At 30.2% G+C, this 19392-nt stretch overlaps 1 long non-coding RNA gene across 1 annotated transcript in view; it reads right to left on the bottom strand.

Moving 5' to 3' along the window:
• Positions 1-3692: 3692 nt before the first annotated feature.
• LOC130898312 (uncharacterized) overlaps positions 3693-19392 on the bottom strand; it is a 43882-nt gene continuing 28182 nt past the window's right edge. Inside the window, exons 3-4 of the long non-coding RNA XR_009059881.1 lie at positions 11179-11407; positions 3693-6380 (exon numbers count right to left, since the gene is read on the bottom strand). This is a non-coding gene — a long non-coding RNA (uncharacterized LOC130898312). The remainder of the gene's footprint in view (positions 6381-11178; positions 11408-19392) is intronic.

Here is a 19392-nt window from a genome sequence, read left to right as displayed (position 1 = left end):
TGTTAACAATAAGAAGCATTGTTTTAACGTAGTCAATTAATTATGTAAAATGCAATTTCTTTGCCTGTGTTAAAATACTATAAACGTCATTCAAAATCATTATGTACTATTTATAAAAGTGCCACACGGATTAATCTAAATTCAAGCTGAACGTCGAGTAGAGGTATGTAAACAGCTCTTGTCACTGCCAAAAGATGATCGTTTTGTTATTGCGATGAAATCCGGATTTATCTAAACAACCCTAGCATGAAAAATCAGTGATTAGATAAGTAAAAATTAGCAGAAAGGTTAAATGTACTTAGCAATCATTCCAGATGGACAAGCTATCAATGCTGAGGAATATAGTGGACAGTTTAAGTAAATATATGAGATTTTATCGAAGAAATGTCTATGTTTAGTTAACCGAAAGTTACAACAAGTTGAACCATATACTGCAAAAATTACGTTGAATAAGATCAAAAATTTTGGTGTTATTGAACTCCTATCAAATTTAGTTTCAGTCTGGACCTTGCACCGATTATCCGATGTATTCATATCAATAGGGAATTTCTTGGATGGAAAAAATTTTAATACAAAGGAGACTTTGGAAATTTAGTGCGCCAACTTTTGTATCTAAGCCCAAAGAATACCAAGGTCTTAAACAGGTTGTTGAACATTGGCATAAAACTATAGAATACGATGGGCTATACTTTGGATACCGGTAACCGATATTATTTATGAGATTTATAAATTAATGTTAAAACCATTGAATTTGAAAAGTTTATCGAAATTAATAATCCATCATAATTTGGAAAAAATAATTTTTTTTTACAAATTAAAAATTAAAAAATATTGCTTGGTGCAGAAAATACTTTTGCAATATAATATATTCACCACCCCACCCGTTTCAAATAGTGTTATTAATATTCTGGTCAATCATTTTATTTTATTGATATAATCATTTTAGTATTCTAGTAAAACAGAACTTATTTTTCGATGTGATTCAGGTATTAAAGGTTATTTTGCTATATTAAAAGTATTCTTATTATTATTTGAAATAAATCTCTAAATTGACAATTAACGACATTCTTAGGTTGTAGTTTTAATATTCCATATTCAATCAAATCTTTAATTCTAGGTTCTCAATTCATAGAATCATGTTTTCATTATTTTTGGCCTAACAGTAAATGTTCAATGAAGAATCATTATACTATAGGTTCTACCGACCCTGCTTTAGCACTTGTAAATTCTATTCAAACGCAGGCATCATTTATTATATTATATTGTAATCAATTTTATTCCCGTAAATGTTATCTAGGATCTTTAAAATCCGAGTGTGTGTATGTTTTGGTATTTATTGCAAAAACTTGAGACGTAACAAAGAAGAATTCACTATGCTGAATAAATTTCAAACAGTTGCAGTCAACATTAATTACCGTACGAAGGAAATACGATAATAGTGTAAAATTGAGTACATTTGTTGAAGTGTCAGTTGAAAATTCGAGAAATACGTCGTAGACACGAATAGACGTTTATTCGTTGATAAGCAATGATGGATTTTCTAATCATAAATTGTAGTTTGAGCAAAACGGTCAATCGTAACTGGAATAAAATGAAAATCGATTCAAACATTTCTACGGTTCGTTAAAAGACCAACACAAACAGTTATTATAACTTTATAAAAAGATATATCCAAATTGATAAATTTACTTTTATGTGGAAAACTCGCTCACCTGATACTATTCTGTTTCAAAATCCCAACTCGAACTCATTTGCTAAGAAAACCCAAGAAAACCCAAATATGCAAAGAATATATTTTGCATATTACGAGTATTTCTATTTTTTTAATATTTGCTTATAAACTTAGTAAAAAGTAAATTTCGCAGGTGTTCCAAGGTAAAAACAGTTTTATAAGTCTTCTATTCCAAATCTTTTATTGCAGTTATTAAGAAACTAATATAAAAACAGGTAATCAATAGGTTCAAAGAAAGTTATAGGCATTCCAATCTTTTCAAACCCCCAACCCTGTGTTTGGTTGGGCTGTCTGCACAGGCTGTGGATCAATTTTTGTCGGCTCTTATTAACTTTGTGTTTATAAAGAGATAACATTTATTTGCGCTTTGTATTTTAGTAATTTTAATTGGTAAAATAACTAAAGACAGTTCGGCGTCAATATGACAATATGAATTGAGTTATACAAAGAACTACGTATGGATATAGGAAAAGTTTACTATTCTGCGTTCATAACATGGAAAGTATAATTTTTGTATATTCGATACAAAGTATTATGCGAAATAGGTCAATATGTGTTATATTTTTGAAAATTACAAAAACAAGTAGAAAGCAAGTTTTTTTAGTAACATACAAAATGAAAGATATAGAGAATATACAGGGTTGCAGCTTTGATTTGTTCTCTATCTCTATTTATCAACAGACATCGACCGTTTTCGAATCATTTAGGCCCTTGGTGCGCTTTCGTTTAAATATTGAATTTATTTGTTAGTATTTCATATCTAAGTTTTGAGATTGTTGATTTTAGATATAATCAATTTTTTGATTGCGATAAAAATTTCAAATAGACAAACACGTGAAAACTTCCTAAATTGGTTAAGAGGAAATCTGGGGACGTGTCACAACCCACATTAACACAATATTTAAAAAGCTAAACGAACAAGACCTGTTCAACCGAAGCCTATGTCAAGCAATAATAACATCCAATATTCCATTGTCCAAGCTACGTAATCAAAATTTCATATCTTTTCTTCAAAAGTATTGCAAATTCAATGTATGATGGTAACACTACGAAGGAACGACGTTAATTCCTAAAATTCAAAGTTAACAGGAAATTCAAGCTAAAATTTAAATATGTATTGATGAAACCACAGATTTATTCATAGATGTTCTTATCGACAACATTCTACCAAAATCTTACTTCATTTTTTCTGAAGATTAGAAAAAACAAATGCACTGACGGTGGCAAGATTTGTATAAGAGCCTGTTTTTGGAGATAATTTTCTCTATTACATCAGTTGAAGTGGAAAGAAGTTTTCCTTTCCTAAATTTTAGTTTTTAAAAAGAGAGAAAATTTTTGAATCAAGAAGAAGAACAAGAAAAATATTTATTGGTTCAATGTTTTTATAACTAACGAATATATGCATATTTGTGTTTATATTAGTAACTGTGTAAAAAAATAGAAATGCCTGTTTATCAAAAATTGATATATTGAATTTTGTTTTGCATATTTTCAACATTTTTGGGCATAAATGATATGCATATTCATGCGCAAATTTTGGGTTCCATTTGCATATTTGGGTTCCCTTAGTAATTGCAAATAATATTAATAACAGAGATGTGTAAATTTAAAGTAAATATAAAATAAAATTAATAATAATAAAGTCCCAAATATCAATATAATACATATTTAGTTATACAATTTAATGTTTATAGTTCTGATTTTATCACTTAATATTGGATTGGATATAAACGTGTTTATTGACTTCTGACAATATCAGCAAGCAAGATGAGTCAGAAACAGTAATAAATTTTTTATTATAATATTCACATTTGTATAATTCTGGGTTACTGTACCGACTATAACACTGATAAAAATTACTGAAGTATGCTCAGAAAACTTCAACTTGGAATATAAAGTGGATATTTTCGTGTCAGAGACGTATCTAACCTTAGGAAAATATATTTACTTTAAAAATATTGATGAATTATTACCACTGATACCACTGTACAATGAGAAATACAATGTCTGTAATTATGAATGAAATTGGTGGATCCAACAAATCCAGAGTCAAAACAAAAGGAAATAAATTTAAAATATACTAGGAGTGGACCTCCTATGTCTACAGTTCTCTAGACCATTGTACCATGAGAAATTAATGGTTTCTTTTGGTTTCATCGTTTTTATGATCAAAATCATCCGTTTAGATTAAATTAGATACTAACTAAATTTCCTATCCTGTCTAAAGAATTGCGAGGAATGCCACTGGCTCATAAAGAAGAATGGCCAGTTTGAATGTTTCGAAGGGCAATGAATGTAAAGGAAATAATATCAAAGAACTAAAATTTCCACCGCATTCGAAAGGTCAAACTCTTTGTTGTAAGTACAACAAAATTTTAAAATGTATGTAGATTACATATAGTTTTTCACAAAAACATGTGAATGTAGGAATGCAGATTATGTAAATCTATCCATTTTATCACATGCTCTAGTTGTACAGGAAAACATATTTAAACATTTTGGTACCTATATTAAGACAAATATTCGATTTTAAGTGTACTAGAGATGGATACTAATTCATAGGTTCAATAGCAATATGAATCTACACTTTTATTTGTAGTGTATTTATTCGAAAGCTGTCGCTATACTGGTTGAATAAATTATTGACTGAGAGAAAAATCTTTTTTATTTGTTATTGGCAATTGTATACTAAGGTCGGGTTTCAAGTTAAATGTGCATGTTACTATCAAAACGGAGACCAACATAAACTAATTATTTATTGAGGATTGAAAAAGACATATTAGTTAAATAGGAAATGTTAATACGTTTGCTCTATTAACAAAAATAAAATCGGTATAATAAAATAAGATTAAAATTAAGTGTGTTGCTGAGGTTAGTCTTTTGATTTTTTAACAATTCAAATTCTTATTCATTGAGAAATTTTATAATATAATACAAGCGATTATAACTAGAATGGATATTTTTGAGAATATCTAAGGAATATGTATAAATGTATAACAATAATAAAATTGTACTTACAATAATCAATTGAGATTTGTGGAGGCTTTAAGTTGTATAAATTCTTGTAAAAATTTTAAATTCATAGGCTTTGTAATCATCATCGTCAGCTTGTAAGAATTGATACAACGATGTATTCTCACAGAGCAATAGAATGTGGAGTGCCTGAAGGCTCAGTACCTGATAGGACCTATTTTGCTTGTTCTGTTTATCAACAATATTGCCTATCTAGACATCAGCAGTAAATATATCTTTTTACGGACGATACTAGTTTCTCTTGAGTGCGATTCTAATCTTTTCTGTCTCAACTTTTATAAAACTAAAGTTTTATCTTATAAAAATATGTACTTTTGTACTAAATAACACAACCATTAACGACATATAAAAAATTTTCACATGTACATTTTAAAAAGAAATATCTTTATTTATTGTTGTTTTCGTGCGCATACTGTATATTTCGATTTTATTCTATTTGTGTTCTTTTTAGTTATTTGTGTGAGTCTTTTGGTTATTTACAAGTTCTTGCCTACAAATTGTGAACACTTTTTTGACAATAATGCATTTTCTGTCAGGTACAGAAATTATTGTCAAAGTAAAATTTAAAAATATGTATAGAAGTTTAACAATAATATATATTTTGTACTTTCTTTTAAGAATCATTACATTTATAGAATTCAAACATCAAATTTCAAATTCACGCTTGATAGATATATTAAGCGTATTGATTCTGGTTTTTATAGAAATCGTTTTTAATTTTAATTGGTTAGATTATGAATGACATAAAATTTTTATAGGTTAGATTAGGTTAGGTCGTTATGAATGATGTTGACAATTTCTATAGCAACCAGAGTCGATTAGCTCAATATTTGTATAAAGCGTCAATTTGTATATTGATTTTGGAATTCGTGTATTAATAATGATTTTTAGAAGAAAACACCGCCTTTTAAACTAATTTTTGTCAGTAATTTTCATTATTATTACACTTTAATTGTACCCTGACCATAATTTCAGTTCTTAAAGATGAATACAAAAGTATTCGAAAGCTCGAACATATATTAAAAATAGTACATTTTGGTGTCTAATTTTGTCATCGTTTCATTAAAAATATTTTTAATCGTATTTAGTATATAACATCTTATAGTTATTGAAATATTATGAAGGAATTTCCTCGAAGTTCTTAACCTAATCTCCAAGTTTTACACTTTTATCGATAGATAATGATTGTTTAGTATTAATACAAATTTTAGTCCTTTCTGTGTATATCTGCTTAAGAATAAGAAATTATTAATATAACGTCATAGACATTTCCATCATTGATTGTTATGACATTTCATTTTCATGTATCTCCAACTATATATTTTTACTGGATATATTGACAGCGGCCTTCTTCACAAACACGCAGATAAAAATAAAACTACTATCATTTCCACAATCATAAAGTTGTAAGCGAATGAGAAAAGTCCATTCAAGGGTAAGTGAAATCTCAGTTAGTGATGGAGCATATGCCATAACATTCCAGTTTGAAGTTCGTGATTCCCATTTACGGCGCCTAAGAAATAGTCAACTAGCTCTCCAAAATGATCTGCTCTCAATGACACAATCTTCAGGACGTAAACAGTAGCGGTACGTTGCATAATTCACTGAATATTTTCTATAGCATACAAAAAAGAATTTTATGTTTATTTTGAATCAGTTTAAAAGCGAAATTAATAAATGAAATGGAAAAATTAAGTTAAATATGCACACAACAAAAAGAGGTTACGTTTACCAAAATGTGTACTGTGGAAGTAACCGAATTTAAGATGAATATATGAGGTAGGATCAAAAAATTAGGTGACTGAATAATTATAGCAGCAATTAAGCACCCTTGTCTGTTTCAACTACTGTGTAATACAAACTTAAGTATTCATAGAAGCAGTGACATGTGTTAACCTGTTTTTCTTTTCAGTCTACTACTACAGCTGCTTTAACTACATAAGTCAGGAAAAGACAAAGAATGGTAGAGGAAGCTTTTCGATTTGAAAGATTAACAAAGGAAAACACTTAAAAATGGATCATTTTTTTTCATCATTACAGCGCTTGTTCTGACTCTTCTGCAAAAAAGGGTTTAAAGGAAACGTTTTGATCCAATTTCCGACATTAAGAAAGCCACAACAGAGCGGATGAAAGCTATTCCAAAAGAAAATTTCCAAAATTGCTTCAAGATATAAGTTTAACGCTAGGATGTGTGTATTGCTAGAGTCTCCTAGGCTCTCTATATAAGAAAATTCATTTTATATCTGATTTTTATAACTTTTACATTCTCTAATTAAGGTACTTCATAAGAATAACAGTGCGAGTACATAAAAAGAATAGAATTTTAGCAGTAAACTGAACAGCAACAGCCATCAGCGATATTCCCTAGAACTCCCTCCATGCTACCGGAGAAGTCATGCTGTTTTCGCATTTAGATAATGCTAAATAGTACAATATCAGTCACCATATTCAATACCAGTTAACATATATTCCCAAATTCGCAGATATTGAACAATATCGATGGTATATATTCATTGAAACAGTGGATGTCTTTATCGAGTCCTAACGAATAACGCTGATTTATTGTTCCTGTCAAAGTCTCTTACGTATCCTATCAATGGTTAACATCATCATGGTCAATGTTTCCTTCCATTGTGTGGGTCCACCATCACCAGATTAAACACCATGCGGTGACTCTTTCCGAAAATATAATAAACAATTTGACACCTGACACCATTCCTGACATTGAAACGGCAATTAGAGAGCAAATGACAGTGGTTCGAAAAGAATATATTAACAATAATAATTTCTACGATGTTTAGTACTTCAAATATACGAAACTGTATTCTTACTGATTGGTCCCACTATATGAGGAATTTGTATAAAAAATTCCACATTTCTAAATTATGTGAGTTAATAAGGATGTGGTGCGGCTTGTTTTCTTATTACAAACCCTTTTTGACCTTTGGTCCTCAATTAATAGGAAAGTTATGCAAACCGTGGCCTCATATACTGTCAAATCTATTTTTATAGCTGATTTATACTAAGCAATGAAATATGTACAATAATCGAGCACTATTTTCCGTTCTAATCTGTTATCTGAATATCTCCGATTATTTTAAGCTTTTGAACCATTTCAAAATGTCAGTATTGTCAACAAACTTGATAGCTTCAAATTGACATGATTTAGGCTTATCTTTGCTATCTGATAGAGACCCTTTTTACAGATCTCTGAGAATATATCTACAATATCTAATACCTGTCAATTATTTGGATGTTACTTTCACTGAAAGATATATTTAAACAAGTACAACTATCTTTTCATATTTTATGAGTTTGTCCGTGAACAACTTAAAAATTGTTACCAATACTTCTTTTGGAAACTAGCTCTGCTCATTTCTTAATTTTATTTTTAAATCCTGTAATTGGTAATTTGAATGTTTGAATGGTTAAAATTTCATTCAGTTTCATCTTATATAATTTGATCGACTTAAGCTTAGCTTATGCAGCCAAAATTGGTACTTGTAGTTCATGAAGAAAATTAACCGTAAATGCAAATTAAAATTGAACCAATAGTTCGCCAACTTAACTCAAATCAGTTTAATTCCTTAAATTTGTGAGGTTATGAGGACAGAATCCGTTAAGTCAGTCTGTATTGGTGGTATTGTTTTGTTTACAACATCCTTGTTCTTTGGTTATGGAAATATTCTTCGCGTTATTGAGCTGTGGTATTTTATTTTTAAAACGGATATCAAAAAAACAGGAAAAGCCAATATCTGAAAGTTAGCAATGTCCTTTATGATGATACACTGATAGACAGTGTCAGGAGGTTTCTACATTTTTATAACAAAAAGGACTTATACAGGGAATTTGTATTGGTTTACCAGTAATTTATTCTTAATTAACTGTACAAACCAAAAAATTAACAAGACAGTTTGGTTTAATGTTAATTTTAATTTAGTTTTAACTTTGACTGCATAAACCAAGCTTCAAACATTTCATTGGTTTTGTGATAAGAATTCCAATTGTAATTGTGGTGTCATCAAAGGTGTAATATCTGAAAGATACAGCATGTGAAAGGTAATTCATATACTATTTCCACATGGTATGCCCTATATTGAGAGGAAAATATTTATATTTGCATCTCATTTGGTTCAAAAGCACGAGGTGTGGTTTTAAAGTAACGAGACTGCTCGCTATATTTTTTTTATTTTAATACTATGTATACTAATTTATAAACACCTCAAATATATACTCCTCCCTACATCGCTCCATGCGAATAATTGTTCGAATCAGTGCAGGAAATCTTTTTCTGTCAGTTCCTTCAAGACACGTGCCACAGTTTTCAACAGACTATAATCTTGTTATTTTAAATGAGACACCAGTTTTGCATACACTTTTCGCATGCTGAATTTTTCATGTAAAATTTGTCGTCCACATTCATTGTCAATTCGAATAGAGTCAGCAATGGTACGAATACTAAGCCGACGAGATTATCGACTGTTTCGATATTTTCATCCGTTTTTGACGTAAAAGGGCGACCCTGATATGAATCATCTTCAACATCTTCTTGACCATCTTAAAAACGCTTAAACCACTCAAAAACACGTGGACGTGGATAACAATTATTGCCATACTCAACAATCCGTTGCTAAATTTTTATTCATTTTTATGTCAAAGCATAAAAAAACCCATCGAAAGCGACGACTACACTGGTTTGTTTACAGACACGCATTCGAGAGAGTAGGCTACGAGCTAAACAGCTGACAGTCGCTAACCTTTGGTGCATGCGTACTTTTTCTGTAGTAGTGTCGATTTACTTACTAACCACACCTCGTATATATAAAAAATATAGCCCCGTTATATTCATATATATCATATGTAATCCTTCTTTATTGAGAAAGACTACCTTTTAGAAGATATTTTCGATATAACTTTCAAATTTTAAAACGTATGATTTTCATAAGGTGAGTTAGATTGTCGCATATTATCCCGCATTATTTAGAAAACCTTCTTATACATTTATCTGAAGACGTCGTTAAAATTGCAAATATTTATTTACATATTTTATCTCTTCCAAAATTTAGATACAGAGATAGCCTAACTCTTTCAGTCAATTGACCGGCCATAAATTAACATACGAATCCATAAACAATCACAGTCAATTTAGTTTGTCGACACCTTAGAGCCTATCGTAAATCTAAAAAGGGTTACTCCGAATAATTTACATAATATTTCAGTGGAGTAATTAATTTACAGTGTTTTATGTGCTACGCCAGACAATTGTAACTCACTACCGAATCACATTAGATTATTCCACCACTTATGCCGAAAATGCCAAATTAGCGCTTTTCGTAAGCATAAATAACCGTTTTATTCTGTACTTGAAAATTTCATATAATATTAATAAATATGTACGAGTGATTGAAATTTATAATATAAACTATAATCTTCTTTTATTCGGTTATTATAACATCTGGTGACATTTGCTAAAAACTAATTTAGAATACAATTTAGAAGATTTCAAACAAAACAAATTTTGAGAATTATCCTTATGAAACTTTTTGAGTTGTTGATTAAAAATTGATAGTTCCTTATTATAATCAGATGGTTACTATTCCTAATACCGTATGAATATAATTTCTAAAATAAATAGTTATTTGAGTAAAATACTCAGCAGCTAATAGTCGAATATATGATGAAATCAATACTGCCAAGGGTCCTAAAAATAAATGAAAAAATAGGCAAATACAAGTGAAATTATTGAATTTATAAAGTTTCGCCAATTTCAAATAGACAATTTAAGCTGATACTATATAATCGGAGACGTTATTTTAAAAAAATGTAGATTCAGAGATAAGTACAGAAAAGAGATAATTTTCAAATTATACACTATTTAGATCCATAGAGGTCACATCCTACTTATCTAAGAGCTCCTTCTGAAGTACAGACTTTTTGCTACTGTCATAGACAGTGAAGAAAGTTTTTGACAAATGGCTTTCTAGGATCTCAGCTTGGTATAATCTATGGATAATTGGCCATATTACTGTATCGAATGGAGCACATATGAACACAGTTTGTCACAATTATATCACATCGCTGAAGTATGATTTTTCACATATTGCGGCACGATAGAAATCTTTTTTGATAGAAGGGCTAAATTATACAATTACTAAACTTCCACTCTAAAACAATGAATGAAAGTTGTTCCGGCTTTTTGACTGAAAGTAAGGATCTTTGCTGCGAAGAAAACAATTCAAAATGATAAAAAAAGTGCTGGGAGATAGTAGTAATAGTGTACAGTATATAATCGCCGATACATGACATAAATGTATTTAGTACATAAATAAGAAAAAAAGATTTAGTACATAGTTGTTGATGAGGTAACCAATTTGGAAAAATCAGTGAATATTAGTGACGAGTCTAATACATACCTGTTATTATGACATGCATTATTGTCAATAATATAATGAAGATTCAAATTAGTGTTGTTTACAAGACGTACAAATGGTTAATGTCAAAGACTGCATTCTTCTAAATTTTTCCGTCAATTAGCGGTTCTGGAAACCCTTGACACATGATACGCTTATGTACATTCCAACCTCGAACTATAACAGTGGAAAATTCATTATTCTCAGTCGGACTTTCATATACAAAGGAAATCTGTAATTTGGAATAAATTCAGTACTTCAAATATTGATTTATCTCAAATGATTGCTTCCATTTATTAATATTTACAATTTTGCATACAATAATAAATTAAGAGATATGAATCAATGATGATTTTGTTAAATAAAGTTACGAAAAATTGGTAATAAAATGTGATAATCTTAATTTTCATTGACTATTTGACAATATCCTAAAGGTGATAGAAATTCGGTTTGAAGACGGCAGAAAAAATTTCACAGTCGTATTCGAACTTTCATATCCTCGAAAATTGCCGGTTTGGTCTAAAAAGCTCCACCGCCTCATCTACTTATCCATCTTCACAGAATCAAGATACTCAGGAATATGTTTTGTGACATGGGAACGCGTACATTTTGTTGAAAGTAGATGTCCCTATTCGCGACATTACCATGTATAGGGTAAGAAACAAATTAGCCAATTGTGAATTTCGTCAGAGAATATTGCTCATGCAGCTTGATTTCATACATTCCATGTCCATGGCCTTTCCTCGTGCATCTTGGATCCTCATCCGCTTAATATCGATTTATCGATTTACCTCAACAGAAATCAAAATTCTCTATACTATTGAATGTTGATTGTGTCTTGTTTATTCGAAATTTGATCATAAAAGTACATTCTCCTATCATAATGGTTCCCTCACTGTTTTTGTTTCGTTGACCACTTTAAAAATTCTGCTCGATCCGGTGGACCCCTTAGATATATTTCCAAATCTCGAAAAAAAGAAAAGATTAGATCTATATATGGAGTTTTATGGATGAGTTTCAACGAAGAATCAACAGTTTTCTAAGAAAAAAATTAGTATTGATTGCTTGATAGGGTTAATTATTTGATAATAAAATCGACTAAACAAATTTTCAATCAAATTTTAAGTGATTGTGCTGTGACTCGATATCAAAGAAGCAAAATTTTCCAAATCAAAAAAGGGACTCTATCCACCTTTTCCATATATAAAAAAACAACAACGTGTTGATGATTCAGGGCAATTTTTGGCCATGTTTACACGTAATTAATCAAATTTTTTGCGTCGATATGTGACAATGGATGAAATATGGATCCATCACTTCACTCTAGAATCAAAACGATCAACATCTGAGTGGACTACAGACGGTGAACCACATCCGAAACGTCCAAAGACACAACGGTCAGCTGGGAAGGTTATGTCTTCAGTATTTTGGGTTGCGCATGGAATATTGTTCATCGACTATCTCCAAAATGAAGAAACAAACAACTGCGTTGGATCGTATGAATGCAAAAATCAAGAAAAATCGGCTTCATGTGTCGAAAAAAAACCACTGTATCACAAAGACAATGCACCGTTTCTCAATTCGATGGCAACGATGGTTGAATTGAACAAATTTTACTTCTAATTGCTTCCTCATCCACCTTATAGTCCAGATTTATCCTCCAGTAACTACTGGCCATTCGCTAATTTCCAAAAATGCTCGTCGGGATGAAATTCAGCTCAAATGAAGAAGCAATTGCTAGAACTGAAGCCCATTACAAGGCAAAAGACAAATCCTTCTACAAGCATGGCATCGAGAAGTTAGAAAAGCGTTGGAATGATTGTATTGCTCTTGAAGAAGAGCACATTGAAGAATAAAATCGATTTTCGGAAAAAAAAAGGGTTTTTCTTAGTTAGTCACACGACTTATTGAATGATGTGTTACTTACGAAAGTATTTGTAACAATACTTATTGTAGTAAACGTTTTCTATTTCATAGTTAGTGAATGTTGAACAAATACCAATTGATATCTCACCCTTTTAAATTAAAATAAATTTGATATATCATTAGTTCCAGTTAACCGCCAACGATTGCATTTTATTTGAAAATAATTGCTTTCTATCGATAAAAAAGTCCCTAGTTAAATCATTTCTGTTTCCTGTGCTTATTATTAAACATATTAGAATCAAATTAACCCTCTTGATTTACGTGACATATTATTCCATGGGCGTGCTGAAGTGGAAGTGTAAAATCGCAGGCAGCTGAAATCTCATTGAGTGGTAATTACCAGTTTGAAAGTGTAAGTTTGAAAACTACTCTTTCGTTGTTATTTAAATGATAAATTGCTTTGAAAAAGGCGATACAAAGAGTGTGTTTGGCTTATAATAACAGACCTCAGCCTGACATACGACAACGATTAAAATGCAATATACTACTTAATATCATTCACCCTCATATTTATTTCAAAATGTCAGTGACTATTGTTACTCAATAAATCATAAAAACCAGTATAAATTCACTATCTGAGAAACAATTGAACATAATTTATCCAATTTTATATCACGTGACTTGTTTAGCTTAAGGATACTCCTGGCATATTGAATGTGAATTATTTTGTGTGAATGTACGAATTAGTAGCTTTAAAAAATTGTTTGTCAGAAGTCCTCTACAGATTCAGATCTACAGGAAAAGAATGCCGAATGTATCTTTACTAACCATTGATGACTAGATAAGGAACTTGGTTGGAAGCAGCAATCTTTTATTTCTTAGCAAATAAGCAATTGCTTTTGAGGTTCAATGCTGGAAACAGTTCTATGACAATATATTAAGAATAGCTTCATTGGCAAATCAACTAACCTTTATCAAAATGATTCAGTTTTGTAGTGAAAAACAAGAAAAAATTCAGCAAAAAATATTTTTCGTAGAATTCGTTAAAATTGTTGGAGAATTTGAAAAAATATATCTAAGGTTTCAGCCGAATTTCATATTAGTGAATATAAAACATTTATACATTTTATAAAAAAACTGTGGCTTCACAACTCTCGAATACATTCAAGAAATTATGAATGGATACTTTGAAATTGATGCAGGTATAGAATTTTCAGATTTAGTTCACTCTAAGTATGCTCCAGTTACCTTGGTATATGTTGAAAGGAGTTTTTCGAATCATAAAAATATATTGTCATAAAAAAAGCCATAAACAACTTGCAAAAACACCTTATCATAAATTATAATAGAATATATTCTGAGTTTCATTAGAATAATATGTAAATATCTAAATAAATGTAATAAAATTGTAACCTATTGCATAAAATATATAAAAATTATGCATTTTTTGAATTTTAGAGCTTACTTTGAGCAAATTTCGTTATTTTTGAGTGCATATAATACCTATCCTCAGATTGCATTAAAATTTTTGGCATATAAATCCGCTATTTAGTCAAAACAGTGTCTAATTTCTTTGTAACCAATTTTTTGGTGAATTTCTAACCGATTTTCCCTCTTTCTCCTATTTAAAATAAGTGAATGTATGTATCAATGTTTTTGTCAGATTAATAAAAAGCAAATGTAGCATTCAAGATATATTTGGGTAACCTTTGAATGGAAAAGAGTGGTTATAAAGAAAGGAAGTCAAGCTTTTTGGAAAAGGACATTTTAAGGGGTTCTTTCTAAAAGCTGACCACTTGAACTTTTGTCAGCGCCCAAGCGTATGGACATTATATCCAACTGAAAAACGATCGTGCACTTGACATAAAATCTATGAATAAAATATCATTCGTTTACGTACCGTTTAACTTGAATTTTATTATTTAAACGACGTTTTCTGGTTTAAAAGTCTCTGAATATGTTTCAGTTTAATGTCTCCGACGTAACCATATAAGCAATAACAACTCTTTTACTTATTTTTAGTTGTAAAATAATAATGTTAAAACTGAAGTACATCGAAATTCCATTCCATAGATTCATATTATTAGATACATGTTATGTAGACAGTAATAAATAATACGAATTGCTCATTAACTGCATATACCCAGTGGTCGATCGAAGACGGAAATGAGCCCGAATTGTATCGTTCTTCAATTGTCATTATTTTTCGATTTTTAACAAAACTTGATACAATAATCTAATTTAGATAAAACTATTCACATATTTTTGTGTGCTTGAGCGTTAAATAAGACGGTTTTAAGTAAACATCATCCATATAACTGGAGAAATAATTAAATCGAATTCTTAAAATTTAAATCCTGACTCAACTCATAAATTCTTACTCATTCAATCTTCGGCTCTTTAGTCGACACATTCCTGGCCTGATTTTTTTCCAATTTTTAACTTTTATTCATATTTTGACTTGTCCAATCCTCTTTTCTATTCTACTCATCCTACTACTCTTCATTCTTTTGCGATGGATGTCCGAGCCACTGTAATCGTTCAGTTTTTATAACCTTCACTTATCTTTTTCTCTGTAAATCTCACTTAACTGTAAACTAATTCTAATTATCCAAATACTTCCATGTTTCACGAATCCTTATTTTTTCTTGGAATTTGCATAATTAGCACTTCACCCTGATTTTAAGTGGTAGACCCAGTTTTGACTGACAATAGGTGTTATTATTTTTCATATAACTTCAATGTTTCTAGGTAATAGAGAGGATTTTTAGTAACTTAATCAATGAAAAGTACCTAGCATCGCTTGCTAACAACCAGCCCAGCATTAATCTTCGAGTCAAATTCATTTTTTTCAAGGAGGTTTGATCCAAAATATCCAAACTTCGTCATCCTTTCAAAGCCAAGTTCAGCATTTATTGCATATATTACCATTATGAAAAATTGTGAACATATTTTTTAGGCTGAAGAAAACTTCTTACATTTTTGTTTAGGATGGAATCATACATTGACATTCTATAATCTCTATATGTAAGCTGGAACTACATGGATATTTAGCCTAATTCATTTCTCGAAAGCAAAGTATTATGTTAGCTTGACGAGTGGAATCTTGGAATTGGTTTATTTAATGATCCTATTGATGATATTCATAAATATGATATTCAGTGGTAAATTCATCTTTGGTAAAATCTTTATCTTAATTGAATTTAACCAACCTTTTGTCGCCGAAGAAATACTTACTGTATATATTTTTATTGTTAATTGAAAAAGGCAAACTATACGACTTTTAGATGGCATATCATTGTACGACATATTATAAATTAGTATGAGTTGTAAAGCTAGATCTCTAGATGTGCTCATAAAGTTAATTTAATTACTTTTAATTTCATAAACTGTATAATTAGGATTTTCATATTTTAGTTTCAATTAAATTCAATTTAGATATCTGATTTAAAGTGCAATAAAACCCACACATGAAACATAAATTGGAATTCTTATGAAAGAACATACTGTCTTAAAACTAAAAGACATTTATTGGTAACCAAATATAGATATGTTATTGTCAACAATTCTAGTAAATGGTTATTGTAAATGTATTTTTTCAAACCGTAAAAAGTAATAAAATGTACCAATGATTTGTCTCTAAATAGAATCAGTGGAAGATTTGGTGAGAAATAGTCTGCAGCCGCTGTAGGGGTGTCTTCTAAAAAAATAGGATAATTCATTTTCAATTCGTATGTTCCAGAAATGATTGAGTGTTTACTCTAACTTTATAGCGTAATTTCCCGAATCTAGTAACTACAAAAAAGGGATTATCCACCCACACCATACACTTTCAGTTTAAAACTAAATTTGTTTACATATGTTTGCTTTCCTTTGCTAGGTCTTTAAATCCCCAACTTTTATAAATTCTTTTTATTCCATTGGAATAGATACCGTGACGATAATTGCTCTTCAATTGCCGTTTCTGATTCGGTACGACAACAACAACGATATTTGCGGATGGTTATTTCTATTTGTGAATAGGAAATAGGACAAACTGATATGTAGATATTGTGTCATTGCCGGAAATGTCGGTGAGCAATGGTCTCTTAACTAGAGTGAAAAATTCATATTTTAGAATATAATACTTATATGTATATACAATCAAAATCTCTTCTAAAATTACTCAAATAGTGTAACGTATTTTTGAACATATTCAAAGCTGCTGTTAGTTTAAAATAGATATCAAGTTGGAATAATAAACCTTTTCTCAATATACCTGCCAATTTTTCATCGATCGATTGACGCGATAATATGTGGGAGGTTGGTCGATGACTATGCTGAAAATGGAAGCAGATCCTATCCGTCGGCGATGAATTGATTCTATTAATAAATGCTGATAATACAATGTCAACTTTTCCGTGAATTCACATGTCAAAAAAACTATTTTCTAAGGAGACGAACTTGTTTGTCACTTTGGATACATCAACAACTTCTCTATAATAAAGAATTTTCATCAAAACAAACAAACAAGAGAACCTGAGTTTATCTAACGTTTTTGAGAGCAAATACTATTTAGGGCCAGTGACCAGATACTTCAGAAAGAAAATAGCAGTCAACTTTAGGATTAGGATCCCAATCCTAGCGTGGAATAGGTCACAGGACAATAGAGACAACAGTAGAAATGAACATATATGGAAAGAAATCAATTATTTTATAATTTACAGAGGCAAATGTACACTTGGGTTTCCATAATCGATGAAGATCTAATGAATACATGAACCTACGTGGGAAGACACCATGTTAAGCAGAGATTGCAGCATGCAAATTTTGCTATGCAGAGCATTATACCAGGGGTGTACGAAATGAAAAATTAACATCTTCACATTCCCAATGCCACAGTAAAACAAGGGGGACACAATATTTATTTCTTTTTGGTTGTATTGTATATGATAACCCGAACGATACATACATACTCTAGGAAAGGAGCTTGTTCATTACAACATGTTATGCGAGCGATTGTTTTTGACTTGATATAACCTCATTAAAACGTAAGCACTTGTACTAGCAGTATTTTCCGCTATTTATTGGTAAAGTAAATATTTTTGTGATTTTGGCAATCTCCGTATTACTCTAAATTCAATTTGCGTTTCTACTTGCCATCTGTCAAGTTTTTTGAGAATAGCTCCTTAATGGAGATATTCCTCTCTTATAATATATTTGTCCAGATTAGTGAATTTGACTCAAATTTCAAAGTTATTAGTTGCTTGGAACGATTTGCCACATACAGAGATCGACAACCACTTTTTGCATATACCTACATATTTATTGAGCTACAGTGCCATCAAATAATATTAATTTTTCTGAATACCAAAAATTTATTACGAATGTAATTTACTATTTTATTCTTGATGTAAGTATATCACATTACCAATAAATCAAGGATAATAAATTATTCTTTATGGGTGTGGAGCTACAGATAAAAGACCAGTATATATTTGAAAAATATGACTGGACTAGTTCTGATGAGGACAATTTTAAACAAGCACAACCGAAACATGTGTTCATTTTTCTATTCTTGTTGAACGTCACTTCTCAATTAAAGGAGGTTTTGTATTGAAAATATTGCTCTAAGACGTTAAAGCGTGGAAGAAACATCTTAGGTTTATGCTATAATGTGACAATAAATTCAGTATATTGTCATTATTGATTTCTTTGTATTGTTATACGTTAGACCTACCGCACTCTTAGGTAAAGAGTATGACGCATAAACGTAAGAAAATTATACATGGCAATAAAGTAATAAATATTAGTCACAAATGTTATTGTTGAAAGGAGCAATAGTCAGTAGTTGTTGACAATAGAATTGCTGAAAAGTCGGTGAAAAAATAGTGCGGGCCAATACGTAAAAATAGTTCTTTATTTTAAAATATTTACACTTTATAGATTTAGTATTCCAAACATGCCCATATTTTACAAAGCAAGATTTGCCGAAGCCTCTGATATATATATATATATATATATATATATATATATATATATATATATATATATATTTCTTATTTCTTAGACCTTTTGATATATTAATACATCTAAATGTTCTTGATTTTAGGTCTCTCCTGTTTGAAAATTGGTATTTAATAATTTTTAAAAGATAGATAAAAACTGACGTTTCGACTTTTCTTTAAGTCTTTATCAAAATATTATATTGACAGTGACAATTTGCTTATCTATATTGATCAATAAATCACCTTCATCATGAATATCAAAATTAGAATAAAATTAAAATAGAACTTAGATCTATCCAACTATCAGATCCAGAGCTATTCAAAAAGCATAAACTGCATCGAAAAAAAAATAGTCAACTGGAAA

Source organism: Diorhabda carinulata, chromosome 1 (genome assembly GCF_026250575.1).
Source record: "Diorhabda carinulata isolate Delta chromosome 1, icDioCari1.1, whole genome shotgun sequence".
Lineage (NCBI taxonomy): Eukaryota > Metazoa > Arthropoda > Insecta > Coleoptera > Chrysomelidae > Diorhabda > Diorhabda carinulata.
The sequence above is the reverse complement of the archived record's forward strand: the minus strand, read 5'-3'. Positions and strand labels throughout refer to the sequence as shown.